At 40.3% G+C, this 6572-nt stretch overlaps 1 pseudogene; it reads left to right on the top strand.

The window, feature by feature from the left end:
* Positions 1 to 2624: 2624 nt before the first annotated feature.
* On the top strand, positions 2625 to 6359 carry LOC139719981 (uncharacterized; annotated as a pseudogene).
* Positions 6360 to 6572: the final 213 nt, after the last annotated feature.

Here is a 6572-nt window from a genome sequence, read left to right as displayed (position 1 = left end):
TGGATTCCCCTCAGAAGCCTGCATTACAGGGCACAGGCATGTGTAGCTTCGAAGCTGTAGCACTCAGCATATAAGATTCTACAAATCAAAATTACTTACATAATATCTCTGCATAAGGTGGAAGATCACAAGACATATGTGACGGTGCACCTCAAAACGAACATAAAGTCGCACACACTGATTTTGCGTGAGGACTAAAAATAAGTGAAATGGGTCAACCTAGCTGAACTTGATTTTTTCATATTTTCTGAAAGAGCGGGTCTTCTTTTACATTATGCTAAAATTTGGTATCATAAAACGGGCAGGAAAGTGTGTTGTTTTAGCAGTTCATCTCGAACATTTTTAGTAGAATAGTGTGATTAGGTGTGTCTTTACAATCCCTTTTTCATTTCTGAAAAACCTTGTCCACACTCTTCACTTTCAACTCTAATAACTTTTGAAAGGATAGTGCTACTGCTTTGAAAGTTGGCATTAATTATGGACAGAGTGTGCTAATGAGGCATGTCGAATTTCAGTTTAATCTGATAATCCCCTTATTGTTGTTACTCTGGTAGTTTACTTCCTGTTTTTTGTCCCACTTATCGCACAGCCAGCACGGCTTGGTAAAGATTAAGCGCTTGAATAGACACTGTACTTCGGAGCCTCTTTTCTCAGTTCACACTTTTCCTTAGTTTGTGCTTTCTTTCCAATATTTAGATAGGTTAGGAGAGTCCATTTGATTTGAGTTATACATCATTTTAAAGCTTAAAGTCTGCTCTTTCAGAATATGGTCTTAACTAAAAATTCATGTCTGGCGACTCTTTGTTTGTTTTGAGGTGCAGGGTCACATATATGATAGCTGTGGGAAAGCACCTTTTATACTCAACAGTGAAGTCTTTAACTGGCTGCAGGTGCACTGCAGGCTTGGTAGGCACCAATCGCCAGGATACCAGGCCAGCTTGGATTCCGGATCCCTCAAAAGCTGTAGCACTCAGCATATAAGATTCTGCGAATGAAAATAACCTATAATATTTCTGCATCTAGGTGGAAGATCACAAGACATATGAGCTTTGGGAAAGCATGTGTCATCCTCAACAGCACAGTCTACTCTCTAAAAAAAAAAATTGAGTGAAAATATTCACTCTTAAAAGAGTGAATTTAGAGTGAAATTGGAGAGAATTTTGAGTGAAAAATGTTCATTTTCGCTCACTTTGGAGTGACCTCAGGGATCACTCGAAGATTATGGAGTGATCCCTGAGGTCCCTCTAAAAAGAGTGAATAAAGATAGTGTTAAATATAGCGCTGAGTAAACTGGGGAAACAATCAGTCACCAGAGTCACATCAATATCCACCATATCCCAGATTGCTGTAGAGGCCAGACACCTTGCAGATCTTGAAGTTGCTGAAGCTATGCAACGGAACACCCTTTTTTCTGCCCTGTGAAACTGCCTGCATGGTAATGGGACAACCAAGTACCACAAGAAAATATCACAACCTACAAATTTTCCTATTAGATGGAATATCAAGGACTCTTGACCTCAGCCAAATGGCCAAGGGCGATGCACAGAGTTCAGTTGATGTTTTCACAGAACGCACAAAGGAGCTAGCTAGTGCTTTGTCTGCATGCACAGGTGAAAAGGAAGAAAGTGACCTCTTTAAAGAATTGATTTGCAGCATCGAGTACCATGACGGATCAAGGTCCGGGGATGCCACAGTTCAGTGAGGAGATGGAGGCCCTTTGCAAAGGGCTACCTCCATCTGTCATGAAAAACTGGGACAAGATGACAGAAAAGGTGAAACAATCAATCTTCATTATCATTTCTGAATGAAAAAAACAAATCAAGGCAGACAAAATGGGCACTCCTTCAAGAGAAACAACAAAAGAAATCAGAAAAAGAAGACAGAGCGAGAAGCTGGTAAATCTTGTCAATGACATCACCAAACTGGGGGGGGGGGGGGGGGGGGGGGGGAGTGTGTCACAGGGGCAAGGGGTGTTGCGCCGGGCTCCTCGCAATCAGCTCCAGTTTATGAGCAAAGTGTTGAAGTGCAAAGCTCCAGGAAAGGAATACTTTCAATTAAACCACCATCATTCAAAGACAGTTCACAAATGCCGAGATGCTAGCACATGTCAAGGAAGTTATCAAGACAAACAACATCATAAGCACAGATGAGATCCCTGAAGAAGCATCCAGCACTTCTGGTCTGTCTTACACACCCCAGCAGATGAGTTTACTCTAAAAAGATAGTGTTATAAAGATAGCGCTGAGCAAACTGGGGAAACAAACAGTCACCAGAGTCACATCAATATCCACCATATCCCAGATTGCTGTAGAGGCCAGACACCTTGCAGATCTTGAAGTTGCTGAAGCCATGCAACAGAACACCCTTTCTTCTGCCCTGTGAAACTGCCTGCATGGTAATGGGACAACCAAGTACCACAAGAAAATATCACAACCTACAAATTTCCCTACCAGATGGAACATCAAGGACTCTTGACCTCAACCAAATGGCGAAGAGCGATGTACAGAGTTCAGTTGATGTTTTCACAGAACGCATGAAGGAGCTAGCTGGTGCTTTGTCTGCATGCACAGGCGAAAAGGAAGAAAGTGACCTATTTAAAGAATTGATTTGCAGCATCGAGTACCATGACGGATCAAGGTCCGGGGATGCCACAGTTCAGTGAGGAGATCGAGGCCCTTTGCAAAGAGCTACCTCCATCTGTCATGAAAAACTGGGACAAGATGAAAAACTGGGACAAGATGACAGAAGAGGTGAAACAATCTTTATTATCATTTCTGAATGAAAAAAAAAAAAAAATCAAGGCAGACAAAATGGGCACTCCTTCAAGAGAAACAACAAAAGAAATCAGAAAAAGAAGACAGAGCGAGAAGCTGGTAAATCTTGTCAATGACATCACCAAACTGGGGGGGGGGGGGGGGGGGGTGTGTCACAGGGGCAAGGGGTGTTGCGCCGGGCTCCTCGCAATCAGCTCCAGTTTATGAGCAAAGTGTTGAAGTGCAAAGCTCCAGGAAAGGAATACTTTCAATTAAACCACCATCATTCAAAGACAGTTCACAAATGCCGAGATGCTAGCACATGTCAAGGAAGTTATCAAGACAAACAACATCATAAACAAAGATGAGATCCCTGAAGAAGCATCCAGCACTTCTGGTCTGTCTTACACACCCCAGCAGACGAGTGAGGAGAAAATTTGCACCAAATCCTGATATGAGAATCTTGTTTTGATTGATTGGCTGTGATTTGAATGTGAATGTGCTGGGTCATAAGAAATGATTTCCTATATAAGTCATTGTTGCTATGTTGCCAGCAAAATCCACTCAAATTTTCTGGTAAAGAGACATTATGGACAAAGTACACGACTTTTGAAATTATATAATGATACCCTGCTTGATATTATGATGCAAATAGTAGGGCAGATATGTAACAAAAATCGGTCGAAATGCTCACATCCGGCGGAAAGTATGAAATTTTGCATGTAGAGGTATTTTGGGGCGCTGATTTCAAATATTGCCGGATCCAAGAGATTTGACCACGGGGTCGGCCGCCATTTTGAATTCCAATATGTCCGCCATCACAAAACAAATTCAAAGATCCCTATCTTTAGTTCTGAATGACCTGTGGCACCAAAATTTAGTACACATGAGCGTTTTGACACATTGAATTTGATGACAGATTGATTCGGAGTGTCTGACAAACATCGAATGGCCGCCATTTTGAATTCCAATATGGCCGCCTCGACGAAATATTCAAAATCCATATCTCGATTTCTAAGTTGTGAGTGACCCTGAAATTAGGTGTAAACAAGTATTTTAACATACTGAGTTAAAGTATTAACTGATGTGATGTGTCTGACAAACGCAATGCCTGCTATTTTGAATTCCAATGTGGCTACGAAGACAAACATCACGACTAACATTCACGGGCATGTCAAAAAATGCAACAAAAAAGAAGCATAATGCACCTTTCACGGACGTCACAATGTAAATACATCAGCGCGCACTCTATCAGTTACAAACGCGCGCTCAATCAGGTAGCCTAATTTACAAACCCGAGATAGAGATTTTCAACACTCCAACATGGCAAATATGTATTAAATTCAAATTGGCTGCCGTGCAGCTTGCCAGACATATCAAATAAGTCTGTTATTGAAGTCATCATATCTTCATGCTTTTATACATCAAATTCCAATGGCTAATGTCATTCAGAACTGAAGATAGGGATCTTTGACGACGGCCATATTGGAATTCAAAATGGCGGCCGACCCCGTGATCACATCTCTTGGATCCGGCAATTTTTGAAATCAGCGCCTCAAAATACCCCTATATGCAAAATTTCATACTTTCCGCCGGATGTGAGCATATTGCTTGCATAGTGTGAATTTCCAAAAGTAAATTTTAGATAATATAGATGTGAGTTCTCAAATATAGGTGCACATTGTTGTATGCAGCCAAATGGCAATACATTTACAGTATAAATGCTCTCAAAAGGCTCATCTCAGATGTTGGAGAGACAATCCTTAATAGGGATCTCACTGGAGCAGGTGATGATATAACTGATATTACAGATGGTCGAATGTACAAGGAATTGAAAAGGGCAGGTATACTTTCTGAACGTGAAAACTTTTCCCTTCTGTGGAACACAGATGGTGTGCCAGTGTTCAAATCTTCACAGTGCTCAATCTGGCCTGTTCTCACCATGATAAATGAATTGCCGTATGACATGCGAAGGCGTAACATTCTTTTGACAGCTCTATGGTTTGGTAGTTCTAAACCAGACATGTCCGTGTTTTTAAAACCGTTCATTGATGAATGTCAAACACTGTCTACAACTGGACTGCAGTGGATGTACAAACGGACTCAAGTTACTTCTAAGGCCTTTTGTTTGGTCTGTTCGGTTGATAGCGTCGCAAGACCCATGATTCAAAGCATGGTACAATTCAACGGATTCAGTGGGTGTGGATTTTGCAAACATAAAGGGGAATATGCTGTACGTGCAATGCGATATCCATACCATGACCCTCCTCCAGTGAAACGGACAGATGAGGAATTCAAGCGCACAGGCATTCTGGCCCAGGAATCACGGAGGGTTATTGAAGGGGTGAAAGGCGTCAGTATTGTATCACTCTTACTTTACTTCAATATCATCTGGGGATTCATTCCTGATTACATGCACTCTGTGTGTCTTGGGACTGTGAGAAGATTCATGAACATGTGGGTAGATCCTGCAAACAGATCGCAGGAATGGTATATCGGAAGATGGAAAGAAGAGATCAACAAAAGACTAAAGAATCTTCAGGTTACAAGGGAAATTTCAAGGTTACCTAGATCCCTTAAAGACATTAAATTCTGGAAGGCTAATGAATGGAGGACCTTCTTGTATGTCTCTCCTATTGTCCTGAGTGGGATTCTTCCAGCAAAATATTTGGCTCATTGGTGTATGCTTGCCTGTGCAATATTCAATTTAAATCAAGCAAAAATTTCAAAACAAAGACTCATGCAAAGTGATTTCTACCTTCAAAAATTTGCTATGTTTGTAGATCCTCTGTATGGCAAGCAAGAGGCTACCTTCAATGTTCATTTGCTTGTACATCTAACAGATAGTGTAAGAAATTGGGGCCCTCTGTGGGCTACTTCTGCATTCGCATTTGAATCTTTTAACGGTTATATTAAAACGTTGTATGCTGGTACCAGGTATTTGCCACAGCAAATATTTCAAACCCTTTGTTACATTCAAGATCTTAATAGGCACTTGTCATTGATTGAATCACACAAGACCTTCATGTATACAGAAAAAATGCTGAATCATAATCACTTGATGAAAAATGTGCAAAAATTTGGTACAGATGTTACAAAACTTGTTTGCCTAGGGACGGGACATATGTTGAATCTGTCAGAACCTTTCAAATTAGCACTACAGGAGTTTTTGGGTGAAATGTTGTTGGTAGACTCTGTTACTTCTTATGAAAAGTTTGCATTTAGGGGTTCTTTGTATACAACCAAAGAATACTCCAAGAGGTTCAGGAGAAATAATTCGGTTGTTAAGGTAGGAAACGTTAAAGTTGTGAAATTATTAATCTAGTAACTTTCAAGAATCATATGTGTCAGCAATATTGTGACTGCAAAGAACACATTGCCTTATTGGTGGAAAATCTTACTACTGTAAGAAAATTTACCTGCAAACAAGGTACTGAACTTGGATGTACAGTTAATTTCATAAGTGAAGTATTGAGAGGAGAATTTATGTCTATTCCATACCAGAATATATCAGGTAAATGCATGCTACTGGAAACAAACCAAAAAGAGTTTGTTATATCCTTACCTAATTTAAAAGAAGGTGACTAGATACAGACTACATGCACATGTGTGCATATGAGAATATAAGAGAATAGAATATGGCCATGCGTTTTGAACTCGGCTTTTTTCTTTTACATCCCCCAAATCTAGAAATCGTGCACCAAGCAGAATAAAAGTGGTCATAACTTCATAAATGTTTACTCTTTCCATACAAAAATATCTATTTTCTCAAAGGAAATTTCCTGAGAATTTCAAAAATGGCATTGAAATTGAGGTAGG

Source organism: Diadema antillarum, unplaced genomic scaffold, assembly GCF_040938485.1.
Source record: "Diadema antillarum isolate AM-2024a unplaced genomic scaffold, OU_Dant_1.0 scf00000118, whole genome shotgun sequence".
NCBI classification, from domain to species: Eukaryota; Metazoa; Echinodermata; class Echinoidea; order Diadematoida; family Diadematidae; genus Diadema; species Diadema antillarum.
This window is presented reverse-complemented; position numbering and strand designations above follow the sequence as displayed.